General features: G+C 39.9%; 1 protein-coding gene and 1 pseudogene across 1 annotated transcript in view; one reads left to right on the forward strand and one right to left on the reverse strand.

Annotated features, from left to right (window-relative positions):
- LOC105505808 overlaps window positions 1-4,338 on the reverse strand; it is a 192,009-nt pseudogene extending 187,671 nt beyond the window's left edge.
- Window positions 7-21,701, forward strand: part of PLCL2 (phospholipase C-like 2) — a 211,021-nt gene continuing 189,326 nt past the window's right edge. Inside the window, exon 1 of the mRNA XM_011933713.1 lies at window positions 7-124. The gene's annotated coding sequence lies outside the window, so the exon portion shown is untranslated. The remainder of the gene's footprint in view (window positions 125-21,701) is intronic.

Raw genomic sequence — 21,701 nt, forward strand, 5'->3', positions numbered from 1 at the left:
CCGGGCCAGCCCTGCCAGGGGACCCCGCGGTGTTGCGCTCGCCCCGACCCCCAGCGCGGTTGTCTGTCCCGTCCCCCGGGAGAGCAAGCCGGGCGGCCTGCCCCGCCGGAGCAGCATCATCAAGGTAGGTAGGAGAAGGGCGCTCATCGCCCACCGTCAGCCGTCCTTGGGGTCTGTTTTCCCCCCTGGGGGAGTGGTGGTGGAAGGAGGAAGCCCACTGCTAAGAGGAACCACTGGAGCATGGGTGCTTGGGGTGATTGAGCGGGGATTGGATGCAAATGATATGTGGAAAGAATGGAGAGGTGATCCCTAATGTGCAGGGGGAGCTGTGCTCAGACATCCTCAATTGAACTTGGGGCTGTCACCTCTTCCAGGATTGGTCTGGCATTAGGGCCTTGTACCTGGCTGGGTAGGGCATACTCTTAGGTGTAGCCTAGTCTGGTTAACAGACTCCCTGTAAGATTTCTATTGTATCTTAAACAAGATAGGGATTATGTGAAATGTGAGAACATTTTCTTAAAAATCCCAGGCGGCGAACAGAAGGTGAACAGAGATTATTTAATAGGTTTCTTCTGATCTGTATATAGTTAGTTGCCTCTTACAAATGTTTACACTTCGAGGGTGCAAAATCTCCCAATCTCCGGTCACTCAGTCACGAAGAAAAATAGACGATTTCTGAACATAAATGCAGATTTCCGCTTTCTTAGGCTCGAAAGCTCTGAGAGATTACAGTTCCACATGATTTAATCTTTTTCCTTGCTGCAGTAGGCAGGCCTCGAGTTCTGTGGAAGTTCTTTTGGGCAGTTTGCTTGGTTTTGCTTGCACAGTGTTAGCGGAAGAAAGCCAGCGATTGTTTTGAGCATGTTAAACTCAAGAAGTAATATTAGGAACTCCCGAGTTTGTGTTGGTTTCATTCTAATGTTACATTTTGGTCCGCTATGTAAAAATATTTCTTGTGACGTGAAGTGCAAAAAACACAAAAAGTTGATGAGCTAAGAAGAGCAGAGCCTTAGGCAAGACCAGCTCATTCTCAAGTTTGGAGCAAATGAAAACATTGCTTTCTGAAAATCAACGAGTTATCAGGACAGGGGGCAGCAAAGCAAATTGACAGGCTGCACCCACCCTTCCTGTGGCTGATAACTGGTGGGAGAGAGGGCAGAAAGTGCCACAGTGAAGAGAGTGGGCGGTGGTAGTATCTGAAATTTTATTGGACCTACAGAAATCGTCCAAGTACTGTGAAAATGTCTGATGGTGTTATCAACTTATGCAGTCACCTAGTGAAATATACCATCTTGCTACTCTATGTAAGAGGCAGTTGTGAAACTGCATTTCGCTTTGTCATCTGTTTGCACAGTTTATGTCTGGGCAAGGACACAATTTGAAGGGCTTGGGATCAAGTGTATTAACTACCTGCAGCACACACTTAGAGATAAACTAAGGAAAGTAAAGTGTCTTTTTGCTGCATACATAGCTTTTAGTGACTTACGTTTTCTTTTACTCTGTGGCTTATGTTTCCATGGAAGTTGCTTTCAACTGTGCATGTTAATCCTATTGACAGAGTTATGTGACATTTCTGTTTTTATTTGTCATAAACTATTTGTGGTGATTTTGCATTTTGGTGTTAGTAAAATTTGAGGTGAAAATTCCAGAGAAGATACCAGCCTACCTAATTTTAACCCCTTTCTTTTAATTGTTTTGAGAACTTTTTGCATTAAAAAAAAATCAAACTTTATTAGTGAGGTTCATAGTGTAACTTCCTGAATTACAAAAACGTTTGTTTTAATTTTACATGAATGGGCGATAAGCAAGAAGGATGATTTGTTAGTATTTCTGATATGTGGAATTGGGAACTTGTCAGTAGATATCATTTCTTCACTGAAGGCTCTAGAAGCACATGGGGGAAATGATTAATTGTTCAAAAATCACTGATTTTAGAAATGATATTGATACTTATGTTGAATTCTGAAACTTCCAAAAATATTTTGTCATTTTTCTTCTTTGTAAAGAAGGCATTTGGCTTCTTGTTCACCAGTGTACCCCTAGATACAAAGTGCCAGGAACATAGTAGCAGCTCAATAAATTGCTTATTGAATGAATGGAGAAAGTACATATTTTCTCTGAGTTCTGTTAATTTATAAAATAATTGTTTTTGGATTTACTAGTGTCATAGTTTGTTCATTGTATTGTACCTCCAAAGAAGGCTTGACATACTCCTTTTTCTTGCCTCTATTTTCACTTTGCATTTTCTTCAACTTCTGAAAATTATGGAAGTAGTGTTGAAAGTTGATCAAGACTGGGTTATAGGAAAGAGAGGATGCTGTATTTAAATAGGTAACTACTTGGTATATTTCGCCTTGAATTGGTGCGTTGGAGCATCAAGATTTTTGGACTGTATTGTGGTATTTTCTGAAGATAACTGCCAGCATCAGGACAGTATCCTAATAGAAAACAAAGTCTTTAATATCAAATTTCATAAAACAATGAAAACTGCACAGATAGTTTTGTCATGTGAATGGCAGAAATTACGTTTCACTTTTGTTTTTTTTAAAAAAAGAGAATGAAAAGCTAAAGCCCACGTGAAAAAGCGATGGTGACATCTTTCCATGGTTTCCTTCCTTTTTTTTTTTAATATAAGGGATGAATGCAGTCAGGTGGTCTCTGAGTAGAGGCAGGAGTAGATTAGTAAGCAAGGTGGTAATTGGGGACTTGAGGGAATAGCAGGGAGTGAATGCTACCTGGGGAACTAAGGCCGGTATATATGGGGTCATATTAGTTGAAGTGTTGGGCTTCTGAACTGTGCTTCTCTCCTAGCTTCCATCTTCATTACAGTCTTGACAGCCCTCTTTGATGGAGATCCTTAAATCAGAGGGAGAAATAATGGCCTAAATGTGATATAAGGTGGGCAAAGAAAGGGGACTGTTGCTAAAGTGCAGGGCATATGCAGAAATACGCTGTAGGCTGACCCAAATCTTATTCCTCCTTTAAAATAATTGATTTGGTACTGCATCTGTTTTGTAAATGTGGTGTTGAGTAAGAAATTGTTGTAAAACCATATTTTCTGCCAAAATAGATGCACAGATCTATACTAAAAGAGCTCCTTGGTTGTGTTAACAGTGTTGATTAAAATTCAGAGTGAGCAGCATTATAGAACCTTTTACAAATACCTTGAGATGATAAATAAATCATGGAAATCATCACCAGACTTTTCTACTTTTCCTTAGCTTATTGAAAATAACGGTAGACTTTTGAGATTATTTACACAGGCCCATTACTGGATTTTAGAGAAGAAGCCATTATGTTTGTCATCTTAAGTAATCTAGTAAATGAAAACATCACTTTCATTTTCTCTTTCCATAATTTATTTCATCACTCTATTCAATATAATCTATGCTTTATTTTGAAACAGTTAATTTGGTTAATTGTTCAGATGGCATCCATTATTTGCAAATAGCTCAATCCTTGAATGCAAGAGCTTGGTCTAAAAATATAAAGTAGCATTTTAGGCCTTAGATTTCTGTTTAAGTTTAGAAAGAAATGAAGTTAAAATGTCTATTGCTGTGGATGATTTATTTTAGTCAGAACTAGTTAAATACTTTGGTTGATACTTTAAAAAATGAGGTATGATTTACATACAGTAAAATTCACACTGGTTTGTGTCCAGTTCTGTGAACTTTGACCAATACATTCAGTCATATAATCACCACCATCGTGAAGATATAGGGCACTAACATCACCTCAGAAATCTCCCCCAGGTCTCTTTGTGGTCCTCATCCCCAGACAATGGCAACCATTGATCTTTGGTTCTTTTTTAATCAGTAGGAAATTCAGCCATTGCATTATTTTGGTATTTAGAAGCAATAACAGTAGCCAACATTTGTTAAACACTCACTACATACAAAACATGTGAAAAGTGCTTACCGTAATTCTCTGACTTGGTCCTGTGCTAACCACAGAGACAGGAGGAAATCAGAGTTCAGAGAGGTTAACCCCGTGCCCCAGGTGCTGGAGCTACTTGTTGTATCCTGCTTGGGTATGGCTGTACTCCATTGCTTCCTCACATTGCAGTGGCAGTTTGAATTTTCTGTGTAGTCAAGGCAGCATCAGTGACTTGGGACATCGGATTTGATTGTCCTCTTTAAATGTAGGAGATATTGGAAGAAGGAAAAGAATCTCTGTTTCTGCTGGTGGAAGAAGTTGGCAGATAATATAGCCAGGCAGCTGTTTAGTCACCTGTTGTGGCCGCTTGACCAGGGCTTGCAGCTTCACAGGGACCAACAGTCTGACCTTGCCCAAGGTGGCAGCCCTTATTTTCCTTAATGTGATTAGTGCCATTATCATGGTATCTTGTTGCATAGGAGAAACACTTCTACTATCTTTATACTAATATGTTTACCTATGTCTTGACACTGAGCTCTCCAACATGGACAACAAGCAGCCTTTTCACATCTCTTATACACATTTAAATGAAATAAAAGTTTTATATGTGTCTTGGCCCATGGTTTAAATAAACTAGGCTCCTTGCAGGCAGAAGTTGGGCTGTCTTTACCAATTCTTCACAGATAACAAACACTCAGTAACCATTTTTTAATTGGATCTTAAAAATAATATATGCATTTGACTTTACACATTTTTTTTTTGAATGGGGGGAAACAAAGATACCACATGCCCAGCAAACCTGTGGGCACATCATAAATAATTAAACAGGCAGTAGCTGGATAACAAAGTGAATTTGTCTGGATAGATAGGGAGCCTGGATCATTTAGGTCAGAAACATCTAATGGCCAGTCAGCAACTCCCTAGTTTACTTTGTGCTAATACATTTTAGACCACACAAGGTAACTGTTGAAAGACCAAAGCATAGTTGGTTGTTTTAGCCCGCTCAAAGAGCTTCTGTCACAATTCAGTTTAGGTTTTCAAAAGCACAGTATGTTAATTTTCATACCCTAAAATCTACTTGCTCCCTATGGCTTTCCTCCTTCTCCATTTTCCAGCCTCCCCCAAATGGTTGTATTTAATTTGCATTGTTTTTCACCAAATCCAAATAGGCAACTAACAGGAAATTGTTTATTTTGTTAATTGCTGATTTCGGCCACTTAAGTTATTTTCTTAGAATGCTCTATCCCAGAATCTGTTCACTTCCTTTTATAGTTCTTTGTGCTCTGCAAGGAGCCTAAACTAGTATGTCACTTACTTTCTTTTTTAATGCTTAAGTTACCTAGGCTTCAATATTCAACAAAATAGGGCAACATTATTTACAGCCTAAATGCAGATATAAATGAAGTATGAACATTTATAGTTTTTCTTCATACTTTATACTTATGTGTTCAAGAATAAATGCTTTCTTCCTTCTTAATACTAAGTTTTGGATGCCAGTTATTTACTTATCTACCAGACTTCTGGATTGGTTTAACTTCTTTTCTGTTCTATATTGGTGAGATTCAAATATTTTTACCAGTGGTCCACAGGATCTGCAACTGTTATGTTTATAAACTGCCTGCCCAGCTTTTTTCTACTGGTAAGAATGGTAAATCGAGAGGGTTGTGCTTAGAATGAGTGTCATTTGTGACTCAAACTGAAGTCAGAGCCACTAGAGCCAGCCACTATTCTTTGTATCAGAATAATTCCATAGCTTTAGGGTGCCCAAAGTGTATAACTCATTGCATTGAGCTTCAGCAACAATTATGTGAATGGTCCAGACTTCTGGCAGGACACTTGTACCCACCCATTCCAGAATGGCAAACCAGGGCAGGTTTTTAGGCCCTCTTACCACTAGCACTTGGTCCCATTACTGGAGTAATTAGGTAAAATGTGTTTTAGCTAGTAATCTCAGCTGGGCTGCATCCTGGGGTCGAGGGCTGCCCCCAGGCCATGTGTTGCATATCTGGATTATTCAGGAGGCAGAATAGTGGTGGGAACAATAGAAAGTCTGTAGTTAGGGGCTTGGATTAGATCCTGGCTTCCCCGGTTCCTTTCTTTATGGCCTTGGGCAAGATCCTGAAGTCTGTATGTCTAGTTACTCCATCTCTAAAACAGGTAGAATAAAACCTCCTCTCAGAGTATTGTTGTGAAGATTAAAAAAGATGATGTGTGAGCAGTGTGTGACACTTAATAAGCATTAGTGTGTTTTTCTGATTTTTAGTTTCTGTTATTTAGAGTTATCCTGAGATGAGCAGACTCCTTTAGAGAGATGAGCAGACTAACATGGCCATGCTTGTTTTGGAAGTTTTGTCTTTTGAAATATGCAGAATGTGCCTAGGGAAATTTCTCAGACATGTTCCATAGATGCTCTCAAGAATTGTTTTGGTACCTTTCTAAATCTGATACCTCAGTACAGCTGCGCACACATGTAAATAGCCCCAACTATGAAATCAGAGGGTATTGAACATACAGTTTCATTGTGCCAAGCACCAACTGTCTTGCTTTGCCCAGGACAATCCAGAAATTTACATCTTTTGCTGTGACAAGATTATTAATAGTGCCTCCTTTAACTCTCAGGCATCTCATCTTGGTCGATAAATAATATGGTCATACTTGTAATCTTTTCACAAACTGCCTTACAACCTATGCTGGAGCATCATGAGGTTCCCCTCTGTGCCTAAACTTAGCCTTTATGGTGACGCCTCTCTTTCCTCAGGTTTCCTTCTCTGTTAGTCATCTTTAAGGTTTTCCTCAGTTAACCACTTCCCGGTTAGAATGAATTATTTCTCTGCCTTCTAGGCACCACTCTCCCTGTATCTCCATACAGTCCTTCTGCCTCTTAGGCAACTACATCTTATTCATCCTGAATTTATGAAAACACCTAGTTTAATGTCTTGTGAAAAGTATGTGTTTAAGTATATATTTGTTGAATAAATGTGTGAATGGATAAATAAGGGACAAGAATGAGTCTTAGGAGTTGGACGAAGATGTTACTTAGACTTAACTCCAACTGGTTTTGATTAGAATATAAAAGTCACTGGGGTGTGTGCTTCAAAGGAGAAGTGTATTCATGTACATAATTTTGACAACAAAGGAAATACCTTCATTTAAAGTTGAATCTAGGAATTTAGTTGATTCTGTAACTGTTCTGTAAGATGTTAATATAAATGATCTCTCCCTTTTGTGCCCTGAAATAAGAATAGGCCTTTGAAATTTTCTTTTGATTTATATTCTGCTGTCAGAGTTTACAAAGGATGGCAAGAGAGCATTATTGTCTGCTAAGGGATTTAATCTCTTTTCTGGTATTTGGTTTCTTTAAGTGATACCTGTAGTTTTTGCTCAGTTTTTGTTTATTTTTGAGGAACTAAATTACTTAAACTTGATTGTCATTAGTATTGGCTAGTCATATGGTATTCATTGGAAGTGCTATAAAATTAATAATTAGAAAGAAAATACATAAGGAATCTAGAGTACTGATAGAGTTGTAGGAGTGTGATCTCTAATCCCTCAGCATGTTTTGTCATGTAATGGTAGAAATTCTGCCCTTTGTTGCAGTGCAAGGATTGGGTGAAGAAGAGATGCTAGGAGATGCTTTGTATGCATTATCTCATGCAAGTCTCACCAGAACCTGCAAGGAGACATTATCATTCTCCTTACAGACAAGGAAACCCATTCTACAAGGTTTGGGAATTTCCAAGCAAGGTTAGAGGCAAAGCCAGCTGCAGACCAGGTTTGACTGTCCATGTTTTGAACTGCTCCATCACCCTCTCCCACTCCATCCTCTGGATTACTTTGATTTTTTCTTTCTTCTCCTACTTGCCCAAGCCATTTTTTCTTCTTGATCTTAGCAGTTTCTACCAGTACTAAAATAGACAACTAATATTTAATGAGAAAAGTTTGGCTTTTTGTGGCTGAATCTTGCGATGAAACCAGTGTGTACCTAACCAACATGAAGCCATAGCCATAGTCCTGCCCGTCATACCTCAAGTTTCTGTCGGATCCACAAACCAAGACCTTGTCCTTTTCCTCTCTACTCTCTTTTGATGGATTAGAAATTCTTTTAGCAGGGTCAGTTTCCATTTTTGTTTCTTTTTTAACAAAAAGTTGATTTATATATAGTTTTATGCATTTTAGGGTCCTGGAAGGTAATGCAGGTAACAATTAGTAACAGTTTGTTTCTTAGGTGGGCTTCTTATAGTATCTATTCCAATTATTGTTTTGGAATTGTCAACTAATTATAGAATTTTAGAATACAGTGATACAACATATTACCGTGTAGTCAATACTCAGTATATTTTTGGAGTGTGCTAAATGTACTGATTTGGATATTGCAGATATTAACATCCCAGAAACCAAGCAGCTGGGTTTTAAAGTGATTAATAATGGAGATTCATGAGATTTTCACAGCGGAAAGAGATCATGTAAAATTCTTTTGTAGTTAGAGATACACAAGGCCATACTGATTAGTACATTTAGCTCCTAGCTATGGTTGAATTCATTTATTTGCATATCAGCATAACAGAATTGGAAAAATTTGTTATGTAATACTGCAGTATGTGAGTATTAATAGAACAAGATGTGGTCTTCTAGACAAAAAAAAATAGCTATTTTTTGTGAATTTGTTTTTTGCTGTAGATAGCTGCATGTGTACACATGCTATACTTGTGTATGCATATACCCTGAAGACTGTTTATAAATAGTACAGATTAAGAGCAAACCAAATAATGTAGTGGTAGGTTGACACAAATCCTGTGTCTCTCTCAGAGACTGATGGACTGACGGGTAGCAGGCGTATGCTCTTTAACTTGAAAATGCCCAGGAGTGGATAGGCTGTTTCCTATGAGCATTGCTGATGAAGGCTCTGTTGCTTTTGACCAATTAGTGTGGTCACAGAGGGTTAAGTGACCTCATTTGCAGCTACCATCAGAATTACAAGCCATATGACTCTCTCCATATGGTTTCTTGCTGCCTTTTATTTTTTATTCTAAACTCTGATATTCTGTAGGCATAGTAAATGTATTTTTTCAAGTTATTTATATGGTTTAATGTTTATTATTGAAGAAAATAAAGGATATTGCTTAGATTTTTATTTCTGTCAATCCATGCTAATATGTTATATTAAATGCCAGTATAATTACTCAGATGTTTTCATATCGAAGCCAATAGAATTCCTGTTGAAATACTGGTTTTGAGAATGTCTTCATCTGTGGAGTATTTGATGATTTGTTGACAGAGATCTATATGCTCTTTCAAAGCTTTCCCTGGTTTATGTATATTTCCAGAAATAATTTTCTATACGTTAAAAATATTATTAGCAGTAGAATTATTGTATCATAGGACATGTGTATATTCAGCTTTAGTAGATACTATTAAGTGATTTTCCTAACTGGTCCAGCCAATTTACACACCTATCAGGTTATATGAATGCTAGGTGCTCTGAATGCACATATTTGGTATTATCAGTGTTTCTTTGTCTTTTTGCTTTTTGCTTGTAACTATTGTGATGGTTATGTAATGGTACTTTACTGTGGCTTTTTGGCTGAATTTCTCTCATGGCTAATGATGTTGAGTACCTTTTTATATGTTTCTTGGCCATTTGGATATTCTTTTTTATGAAAATGCCTGTTCAAGTCTTTTGCCCATTTAAAAAGTCAGATTGTTGTTATTTAAAAAAAAATGGTGTGTAGGACTTAATTTACATTTTCTGACTGTGTGTTTTGTGATATATGTATATTCAAGTTGTTTATATGGTTTAATGTTTATTATTGAAGAAAATAAAGCATACTGCTTAAATTTTTATTTCTATCCATGCTAATAACTTATATTAAATGCCTATATAATTATTCAGATGATATATATGTTTTGTGATATATATATCACAAAAGACATTTTCAACATGTATAGATATGTTGAAAATGCCTTCTCCTAGTATGTGAGTTGCCTTTTCACTGTCTTAAAGGGTATATTTTAATGAATAACAATTCTTAATTTTAGAGAAGTTCAGTTTATCGATATTTTTCTTTATGGTTATTATTTTTGTGTCCTTTTTCAGAAATGTTTACTTAGCCTAATTCTATGAAGATAGTCATTTATTTAACCACTAGAGTCTTATTGTTCTATTTTTCATGTTTAGATCTGGATTTTATTTTGTGTGTGTGGTGTGAGGTAGGGTTAAAGATTTTCTTTCCATATAAATATCCAATTAATTCAGTACCATTTATTTGAAAATAGAATCTCTTTCCCACTGCACTGCATTGGTCCTTGGTCCTAGATAAAGTGGCCATTTATGTGTGGGTCTGTTTTTGGAGTCTATTTTGTTATATACACATAAAGTCCTTATGTACTTACCACACTGTCTTTCTGGCTAGGTATATACCTAACAGAAGTTACTCCATATGTATATTGAAAGACATTTCCAAGAGTCCTTAAAGCAGCATTAATTCTAACAGTCCCAAATTGGAAGCAACAATTCAAATGCGTATCTTATAAAATAGCGTATCATACAGTGGCATCCTATGAGGAAAAGGAATAAAGAAGAACACAAACAGAAGATGACTGCCCCATGCACTGACTGAGTCTCCCAAGCATAATGTTAAGGGAAAGAAACCAGCCACAAAAGAATATATGTTTTTGATTATACTTATATAAAGTTCAAAAGCAGCTGAACTAATTTGGAGTGGTAGAAGTTATAATAGTGGTTACACTTGGGAATAATAATTGATGGGGAAGCAAGGGACCTACTGGGTACCGGTGATGTTTGGTTTCTGCATCTGGTTGGTGATTCCAAATGTAGGTTCACTTTGTAAAAATCCATTAAGTTTTACACTTAGGATTTTTTTCTGGAAGTCTATCATACTGCAACAAATAAAGTTTATTCAAACAATTAAATTGTGAACATTAATCAAACTCAGATACCAATTGGTTACTTCCTCCTCCTGCACTATTTAGGGCCGTGCCTTTTACAGTTTTCTGCTGTCTGTGGATCAGCATGTGAAACGTTTCTGCTGCTGTGGACACTTGTACATGGTGAGACCTGCTAAAGCCCTGCGCTGGTTGATGGCCTGGAGAGGGGGTGGGTGGAAAGAGGGGCAACTTGCTGGAAGAACCTGAGGACTGGATCTTCCTTGGAATATATTGAAATCACCAGAGTAGCTGGGCCTGGGTGGAAAGTTGGCACAGTAGTGAAGAGTGTGTTGGTCACTGCAGTCGTCTTATACTGCAGGTGTGATTGCTTGGAGTTTTTATGATTTGTTTAGTGTAGTTTTGAGCTTCAGGTGCATTCGAAAGTTTTAATATTTGAAAATGTGCTGCTCATAATAAAACTTTGAGAACCACTCATTTGTGGAGCACCTGCTCTTCACATAACAGTTTTCTAGATAGAGCTTTTTGGTCTCAAAAGCAGTTAACAGACCAAAACCAGTTATCCAGATATATGGACAAAATGGAGAGTTGTTTGATCACCACTAAGTAATAGCATACCTAGGATCTCAGGTTGTCGGTCAACAGAGAGTTTTAGCTTTACTGAACACTTACGCTTTCCAATCTAAATATTCTTTTGGGTAGGAAAGGAGGAAGGGAAAATAATAAATCTTCAGATGGGTCATTTTAAGACACTGGAATTACCTGGATTCTAAAACATAGTAATGTGAAGACCCCACCTGGCTGCAATTGAATCAGAACCTCTGGGGGTTTCCTAAAGTGCCCTGGGAGATTTTAAAGTATAGCCAGGGTTAACAACAACTGTGAAACCTTTCTTATCCGTTGAGTTCTCGACTTCCCTGTGTAGCTCTCTTAGATATGAGAGAACAAGCAGCTCCCGGAATCCTGCAGATGGTAGTTGGTGACCATGTGGCTGGTGGGGTGTAGGGGGCAGGATTAAACCTTAACTTGCCTCAGTGGAGTTTTTCTTTAAGGAAGTCGAGCTGTCCTTTTTTGGAGGGGATATAAAATGTCAATGAAGGGGAACAATTCCTTAGGCAAATTTGGAGAAATAGATTTTATATGTGAAAATAACAATCTGCCCTGTGTGTCATATGAATGTATTTTTGATCTAGGTAAAGGTAAAAATTATGTTAAAATTACTAAAAAAAAAAAAAAAAAAAAAGCCCTGGGTTGGTTATTTGGAGCCTTAATCTCCCTGGATTAATCATCGCTGTGCAGCTCCTAGTGCCTGTAGTTCCTGGCGAGTCCCTGGGCTCTTGTCCATCCCTCACAAGAGAAAATATATCGGTGTACCCATGGCATTCTGCAGCATGTAGGAGGAGCTTCCCCAGGAGAGACTGTCTTTAGAAAGAATAGGTTGACAGAGGCACGAGCACTATCTCTAGAGAGAGGTGATTGGATGTTTCACTTTGCTAAAAGAGTGTAGTAAAAACGCTGTTTACTCACAGAAGATTATAAATCGGCACTTGCCAGACAAGTGTCTGTTTGTAAGGGTGATTTATGCGGGGAGGATGTGAACCAATCTGGTGATGCTCCAGTGCCCCTCCTGAGGGTGGGCTGACAGCCTGGGTTGGCACGTCATGACCTTTGCATGAACGTGTACTTTCTGAATGCTAGAGCATTTTCCTCTTGCCATGCCGACCTTTGTGGTAAGGAGGAATGAACACTGAACTCCTGAAGCATCTATAAAACACATTTTATTGGCTGCAAAGCAGTAACATGAAGATTTCAGTCATTACTTGTTTGTAACCTTAGTTATACAGTGTGTGCTCATTTTCTCCTCAACTGGACTGCACAAGTTATTAGAGGTTGTCATTCCCATTTATTTTTTTAGGTTGGTTTTTTTTCTCTTCCACATTGACAAGGATGAGTCTTCTAGCCAAGAAGCTTGTGCCCCTCACTGTCTTGAGTAGGCACCAAGGAAGAGTAGTGACTTGCGGGGAAGGCCAAGTCCTTGGAGACTCCTGTTTAGAGGCTAGAGAGGCACCAACAGTTTGGCAGCAGGAAAGTTTTCTGAAGCTGTCCCGCTCTTGATTGTGACCCAGTTGTTAACATATATACCTTTGACAGGCAGTTTTATTTACGTATTCTAAATGGGAGGCATAGTAGAAATGAACTTTAACATTCTTTGGGGAGAGAAAATCTACAACCTTTTTTTATAAATTTTTTAAAATTTTTTATTTTTTTTTGAGACGAAGTCTTGCTCTGTCACCCAGGCTGGAGTGCAGTGGCCGGATCTCAGCTCACTGCAGACTCCACCTCCTGGGTTTACACCATTCTCCTGCCTCAGCCTCCCGAGTAGCTGGGACTACAGGCGCCCACCACCTCGCCCGGCTAATTTTTTTTTTGTATTTTTTAGTAGAGACGGGGTTTCACCGTATTAGCCAGGATGGTCTTGATCTCCTGACCTCGTGATCCGCCCGTCTCGGCCTCCCAAAGTGCTGGGATTACAGGCTTGAGCCACCACGCCCAGCCCTTTTTTTTTTTTGGAATATTCAGTACTCAGTAATATTTACCAAGTGAAGAATCAGAGAGGTTTCCTTTCCTACAGCATAATTTGCCAGATCTTCTTACCCATCTTCATTGTTAGGAAAAAAAGTATGGTTGAAAAAGATTTTAAAATAGTTAAATAGCCCTTTTGTCCTAAAGAATAGCTGCCGGGTATGAATGCTACCCAGAGGGGTCTGGAAGCAAGAGAGTGAAACAGTGAAGAGAAACGGGCACATAGCCACCTAGCGAATTCTGCTGGGCTCCTTACTGGGAAGTTGGTGAGACGTGTGGCCTCTGTGGCAGTGGCCCTGACCTGTACTCATCATTACTGCTTGCCAGACAGTAAAGTAAGACAAGGTGGAGGATGGCTTAGAAGATATCACCAAAATAACAGGGCGTGATAAAGCTCCTGTCCCCTAATACAGTTTGGCAACTCTCAGGGCCATCATTCCTGGGAACAACAGGGGCCACAGGATCTATTATGTTCCAAAATGGCACTTAAAACCTTTCCACACCAGGTCACACATGGAAAATGATACAATTGTCTAGATAACATGAGGAGATTGCTTGGGGCCAGAGGCCCCAACCAGCTGTGGCAGTGGTTAGAGGGTGGAGGGGGAGGGGGTTGTGGAGACCCATACATTGGCAGGCCACTTGGCAGTAACCACTAGTGCTGTGCTGGGGCGTGCTTGTCAGGAGGTTGTGCTTTAAAGGTGGTAGAGTGAAGAATGGAGGAAAAAATGGAAGGTACATTAAGCTGCAGAGGGCTATGTATCTGTCACTGTCGAGGGGATGCCCTTTGCACCATGATTTCAGTGGCTAACTCACTTTAGTGGTGAGTTGAAGCTTGGCCTCAAGGCATGTCATGGAGCTGTGGCCACTGTGGAAACAACACCAGCGAACAGGTTAGACTGTATATGGATGGAGCATCTCAGCAGGGAGAGGAACAGTTGAGCATCTACCTTCACAAGAGGACTGCTTTCCTATATAGAGAGGACTGTTAGTCCAGCCTTGGGCTTTTCTGCTGTATCTAAACAGAGCAGACCATTGGGGTCATGTTTGAAAACAGCAACAACAGAGTATCAAGTAGGTACAGAGGCTGAATTCCCTGAATTTTTGTGCAGAAGGTCACACCAGAGACCTGGACACTAGTTGGAGAGCTGGCCTATGGAGACCAAGAGCTGTTAGTTGAGAGTCATGAGTTCTGATTCGGGTCTGCACCTCTGCTTGGTTGAAGTGTTAAATGTGTCAAGAAGACTGTGATTTCTCCTCTTTTTTCTGTAAAAAGTGTATGAAATCTTGTCTGCCTGATTTCTTGTATGTCTTTTTGGGACCAGGGCAAGTACTTTTTGCATGACTGACATGGTAAGTAAAACCTGTATGGATCTTGGGAAGAACTCTTGGTCTGAATGAATCAGTTTTTGCTATTTTACTATTGATTTGATCTTTGTGTGAGAAAGATCTGTGCTGTTCCTGAAAATTCACTTATAAATCCATTAAAATATCCCCCCGTCAAAACACCCTAACAAGAAACTCTATCCTATTTTAGAAGGCATGTTTACTTTTTCCCATCTCTTATTTGAAATGCTGTTTTCAGTGTTCCCTGCTTTGCTTTTTTAAATATCATGTTTTAGTTTTTTATTTTTATTTTGGTTCACTCTGGCTTTGGTTTAATTACCCTTTTAAATGGAAACATGTAACTGCCGGCCCAGTCCATCATTTGTGTTAGTTTTCAGCACTCTGAATTTGGGTGGGTTGGTCATGATTGTTTTAGTTGCTACCAGAATAAGACTGTTGAGATCTTAATCTCAGAGTCTTGAAGGATTCTGTTACTGAGGTAGCAGCGACTGTGATACTAAAGAAAATAGCCTTCACTTTTTCTTCTTGACAGAGGTAAAAATTTAGAGAAGAATTCAAGGAGTTAGGGCAATAAGATTAATTTAAACAGTTATTTCTGTATGTTTATTACTGTCACTAGACTTAAAAAGACAATAAAAATTTTAACTGATAAAATTACACATTATCTTTGTTTTCTTCATAGAGCATATCAAATTCAGATGAAAGAATATATAAACTTTACATCTAGCATGTATTTTGACTTTTAAGAAAATCAGTTAAACTCTCTATCTCACTGTATTCTTTCTACAGTATATTGAAATAAAGCTATATGTTGATTTGCTCATTTCATTAGGATTATTATCCTAATGTTTTAAAAGGTTTTTAAAGCGCCTGAAGCAAGATGTTATAAAAATGCAAAAAACTTCATAACCAAAAAAGTCTGGGAAAGTTCATTTGTATGCTAATAACAGCTCATATTTGTATAGCTCTTTTATCCTTACAGGCCACTTTTAACATCAACTCAGTGGACTCTCACAATGCTTCTGTTCAGTGGACATCATCAGTGGCCTCTATTTTACAGGTGAAAAAGTTGAGGCCCATATAAAATACAAGTGGTCACACTAGACTTTGGCAAGGTTGGGCTTTGGACTCAGATCTGCTGGTTACTCTCCACGCCACTTGGGTACCTTCTCAAATTTTATATGTGTAAATTGGGAAGGTAGCAATTCATTTCTCTGTCACTTCAAAAATAGAAACTCAGTATCATCAAAAGATAATCTTGGGGTGGCACTGTTTGAGGTGGTGAATTGTTTGCTAGTTGAGAAACCAAAGAGTTGTTTTTCTTCTATGAAAGGAGCTGAAGTTTAACGCCTTGATCATGTGTTGCTGGCCCACTGTTACTTAGAAAAATTAACTGCTCCACTGCTTATTTTGATAAGGCAGAGCATCTGTTTGTCCTTGAAGTTTCAAAAAATTATATTTATGCACTAAATTTATTTGGCAAGTCAGACCTGTTTGTTCCAATAAAGCAACAGTATCTCCCCTGGCCATTCTGGAAGCCACCTGTTGCTTTCAAGAGTTACATGGAAGGGGCTGCTCCTGAGATACTGAAGTCTCTTCAGAATGTCGGGGCCACATACTGGGGCCATGTGACCCAGTGGGGAGCTGGTGCTGATGAGGTCAAGGTCCCAGGCTGTCCTCTGTGCGGGGAACTTTGCAGAGAGCAAGACTCCATTCCATAGTCCAAGTCTGCATCCTCGACTTGGGCAGTGTCCACACAAATGGGCAACTGTTGGCAAGGGCATCTATGTATGTCCAACCTGTCACCACTCCCTTACCATCCTTAGCATATAGTCTTACCACTTGTGTCTTAGAGAAGCCCTTTAGCCTTTGTCTTGAGACCTGTACACTGGTCTTCCTCTGTTAATTAACAGGCAGGGAGCTGCCTCTCCTTCCCTGCACAGTGGATCGCATCCTCTCCCTCCTGTGTCTTTAACTTCTCTGTCTGTGCTGTGTTTCCCTCATCAGCCTGTAAGCATTATCAGGTTCTAAAAAACAAGAAAAGTAGCAGTAGCCTCCCTCCACCCTCCTGAGCTCTCTGTTCAGCTACCTCCTAAACTCTCTTCTCCCTATTTTCAGCTGTATCTGAAGAGTAGTATCTGTGATCTCCTTCTCCGTTTGCTTTCCTTCCATTCACCCCTGCACTCTGCCCTGCTTGTGAAGGTCATCAGGGCTCTCCGTGCCACACAGTGAATAGGCCTCCTTCTCTCATTCCTTGCCTTATTCTGGATAGCTCTTCCATAGCCATAGCTGCAGTTACCCGTGGATTCACTGGTGACTCTCACATTGATGTTTCCAGCTCAGATTTGCCCTCTGAGCCCAGACACTGCTGTCTGCCCAGCATCCCCTCTAGCATGTCCTCAGCCATCTCACTACAATATATTCACATCCAACCTTCCCTGTCTTATCCTGCCCCCTCCTCCTATCTGGTCCTTTTCTGAAGTTATTTAGTTTGGCAAATGACACCGCCATCCATTCTCCTTTCTTTGTGGCCATTGAATCGGACTGGATGAAAGAGAAAGTATTTTTTTAAGGAATTAGCAAGGTTAAGAAATTATAGCAAGCTCTTCTTTCATAGGAGAATTGCATTTACCTTTTTGAAGAGAAATGATCAGTTCTGATAGGGGCTGCTATTAAAATTAAACAATCGCATGATTTCCATGCATTTACCTTTTTCTAAGAGAAATGATCAGTTCTGATACATGCTGCTATTAAAATTAAACAAGTGCACGATTTCTATAGCAAGAACATGGGCTGAACTGAATTAAAGTGATTTAACTCTTAAGTGTAACTTTCTCTCTAAAATGCTTTGGGGCCAGGCACGATGGCTCATGCCTGTAATTCCAGCACTTTGGGATGCCAAGGCGGGTGGATCACTGAAGGTCAGGGGTTTGAGATCAGCCTGGCCAACATGGTGAAACCCTGTCTCTATTAAAAATACAAAAGTTAGCTGGGCATGGTGATGCATGCCTGTAATCCCAGCTACTCAGGAGGCTGAGGCAGGAGAATCACTTGAACTCGGGAGGCAGAGGTTATAGTGAGTTGAGATCATGCCACTGCACTCCAGTCTGGGAGACAGAGGTAGACTCCATCTCAAAAAAAAAAGAAAAAAGAAGGTAGTGTGTGTGTGTGTGTGCGCACGCGCACGCGCATGCTTTGGAAGGAATCATACAAATATGTAGGGGTTAGCCTGCCTCTACCCTCAACCTTCATTAATCTTTGAGTCTCTCTTACCATCGTTTGCCATGCACTGGTTAATTTGAAATACAAAGCAAATGTAATTGGGATCTGGCTCAGAAGCATTTGTTTCTCATAGGAAAGGTGTTATAAGTTAGGAATTGGGCATATTTGCATGCCAGAGAGGGACGATTTTTAAGTATTTTGAAAAGGAGTATTCAAGTGAAGCAATTATTTTCTTTTAAGGTTTCAATTTCAACTGTGATCATCTTTAGACTGGGGTATCAGTTCTTATCCTGGTACCCATGAGTAACAGTTTTTTCCTGTTGACTTCTTGTTATTTTGAAGTGTATTTGAAAAAAATTATTTTTATGCCAAAGATGTTACTAAGGTATTTTGCTGCAGGTGAGTATTGGGTAGGATGCAATGACACTATGCGTGGTCTGTAAGTTGTCATGGGGGTGACTTTCATGTTATGGAACTAGTTTAGTTCCTCTTCGATAGGCACTGAAACAGTCCTGTCCTACCATATGGTCACAGACATCTGTCTCTTATATTGGAAAAATGCTAAGAAAGCAAAGTACACTGGAGCTCCTGCCCTTAAATTTTACTTTCATTGCTGAATATGATGAGGCACAATAGCCCCATTGCTGGTTTTACAGCAGGGTTCTTGCCAATTAAAGTGTGGAATCGGTAGGAGTTCTGATGTGTCCAGCAGTGAGTGCTCAGATATATGAGAGGACAGAGCCCCAAAGGTTCAGCAAAGTCATGTGTTACATGGTCAAGTGGGAGAAGTCACACCTAGTTGGAGAGACCCCGTGAAGCTTTATTTCTGGGAAATGGTCAGGTTGGTTTTGTGGCTGAGTGTAGAAGGAAAGATTTGAAGCAGTTTCTGGCACATGGTATCATACACACTCAAGGTTGCTGGCATTTCTTCTAATAAGCAGGTTTTGGCAGGACAGGTCCCTTCAGCCTGCACCTGGGTGAGCCCACTGGCATTCTTCATTACAACCACATGGTAGTTTTTGTTGATTATGTGCATGTGGAGACTATCAAAAAAATTCAGCGTTTGTGATCTTTTTTTGGGAAGTACAGTGGCAATGGATATCTTTGAACTCTAAGATTGTGATGGTAAGAAAACTTTGGTCCTGTGAAGGAGGAGCACCTAGATGTTGGGCAGCTAATCTGGCTTTGCTGTTTTGGTGAAAAAAGTCCCATGTGTTGTGGGAACTTGGAGCTTTCTACATCCCTGCTTAGTTTTGTTAAGCCTGCTGGCCAGTAATCCTGAAAAACATTTGATGCGTTGACTGCCCGCACAGTTGTCAGTTTGGCCAGAGTCAGAAACGTGAATTTCACTCCTTAACCTTTTCAAGAGATCTTGAAAAAAAAAAAAAAAAAAAAAAAAAAGCAAACTTTGGAGTTCATTTTGTTAACACTGAGGTTTACTGGTTTTCTAGAGAACCGGTTTGGGGTATGTGTGTGTGGCAGGGGTGCGGAGAGAATGTGCTTGTGTTTTAAAAAAGGGAAAACTGGGCCGGGCGCGGTGGCTCAAGCCTGTAATCCCAGCACTTTGGGAGGCCGAGGCGGGCGGATCACAAGGTCAGGAGATCGAGACCATCCTGGCTAACACGGTGAAACCCCGTCTCTACTAAAAAGTACAAAAAACTAGCTGGGCGAGGTGGCGGGCGCCTGTAGTCCAGCTACTCGGGAGGCTGAGGCAGGAGAATGGCGTGAACCCGGGAGGCGGAGCTTGCAGTGAGCTGAGATCCGGCCACTGCACTCCAGCTTGGGCGACAGAGCGAGACTCCGTCTCAAAAAAAAAAAAAAAAAGGGAAAACTGTTTTCACAGGGAGGAGTTTACCGGTGGGTTGGCTTATTTGGTGCCTCTCTGCCCTTTGAATGAGGCCTGTCTTTCAATTCAAGGCTTTGCCATCAACATGATGTATGCTGCTGAGAAAGTAGGAATGCTTTTGCCCCGCTGCCATCCTGGAAGCACAGCCTGGAAGCAGACAACCAAGTGCATCTGCTGGCCAGTCAGAAATTGATATGGTTTGGCTGTGTCCCCACCCAAATTTCATCTTCAATTGTAGTTCCCATAATCACCACATGTCATGGGAGGGACCCGGTGGGAGGTAATTGAATCATGGTGGCGGTTACTTCCTTGCTTTTCTCATGATAGTGAGTGAGTTCTCACGAGATCTGATGGTTTTATAATGGGCTTTCCCTCGCCTTAGCTCTGTACTTCTCCTTGCTGCCTCCATGTTAAGGAGAATGTGTTTGCTTCCCCTTCTGCCATGATTGTAAGTTTCCTGAGGCCTCCCCAGCCCTGCAGAACTGTGAGTCAATTAAACCTCTTTCTTTTATGAATTAACTAGTCTCAGGTATTTCTTCATAGCAGCATGAGAAAAGACTACTACAGGAATGGTACAACTCTGGCAGTCTTTTTGCAAGCACAAGCCTGCATACTCCAGGAGAAACTAGAGAATGCCTTTGAGGGTTATTTTGGTTCTGAGAGTCCCATTGAAATGTGGACTGAATCCTCTCCTTCATGACACAGACAGCATCAGTGGTGCTGTCCTTGCCACAGAAGGCCCCAGGGTGTGTGGGCACAGCGAGTGATGCAAGTGATGTAACCAGAAGAGGTTTTGGGGGATTTTCACACTTCTTTACACATGCTATCCTAGCCTGGCAAAGTGGTCTGTGATTCCCCCACTCAGTACTACATCTCTGTCTTTTATCATTAAAAGAAAAACTAGAAGTCAAAGCTGATTGGCTGTCAAACACCAGGCTCCAGTTTCAACCTCTGTATCAAACCAAAATAGTAGCCTTCTGATGGAAATTTTCTTTTAGTATAAAATGTACTTTCTTTTTTATCTGTGCTATTTACATTCATTTTAATTTTTTTGAAAGCAGCCAGTTGATTTTTGCATTTAAATGAGAGAAGTTAATTATTTACAAAAATTTAAAATTTTCTATGTAAAGGAAATAAATTTCCAATGATGAAATTGTGTACCAAAAAATTAATTGCAAAATTTTGTAGTTATGTGCATATATTTCTGAGAGGTTTTCATCAAATTTTCAAAGGGATCTGAAATTAAACAAGCAGCCAAACAGCTGATTCAGAGTAAGCTTCTGCTGTTGCAGCAGGTCTAACTCACAGTTTAGACCTCCTCAGAAAAGCAACAGCATACAGGGAACCTGTTAGTTGTGTATGCCAATCTTTGGTGAGCCTGGAGGGAGGTAATTGAGAGGGAGGCAGAGGCGCTGAAAATGGAGTGAGTAGGTGTTGTTGAGTGCTCATAACTCTTCAGGCCCGGCCAGGGCACCACTAACCATCTTCTGCTTTGGCAAGAAATCCAGATCCACCTGGAGAGGCTTTTGGGGTAGGGAGGACTTTATATGCAGCAGGACTGCATTAATGACTTTCAGGCCCTTTTCCTTTGTAGGCTCCTTCCTCCATTAAAAAAAAATTGAAAATTATGACTGTATTAGTCAAATCTGTTAATATTATGTATTAAAATGTTTTATCTGAGATAAAGGTCCTTTTTTCCCTTCTGATTTTAAAAGAAATTAAAATGTTCGTGTGAGCCCCTAAAAATATTGTGGGGCTATAAGCATTGTGCCTGTTGTACCCAGTGAATAAGTTGGCCCTGAGGTATGCAGATCATGCCTTGATTTTTTTCTAAAATGTATAAGGAAGATGTGGAATATATAAGCGAATATGTTCTTTTTACTCTCAATCTATTATTTTTGAAAAAAGTTGAGATAAATCATTA

Source organism: Colobus angolensis, unplaced genomic scaffold (genome assembly GCF_000951035.1).
Source record: "Colobus angolensis palliatus isolate OR3802 unplaced genomic scaffold, Cang.pa_1.0 Scaffold129, whole genome shotgun sequence".
In the NCBI taxonomy this organism is placed as follows: Eukaryota; Metazoa; Chordata; class Mammalia; order Primates; family Cercopithecidae; genus Colobus; species Colobus angolensis.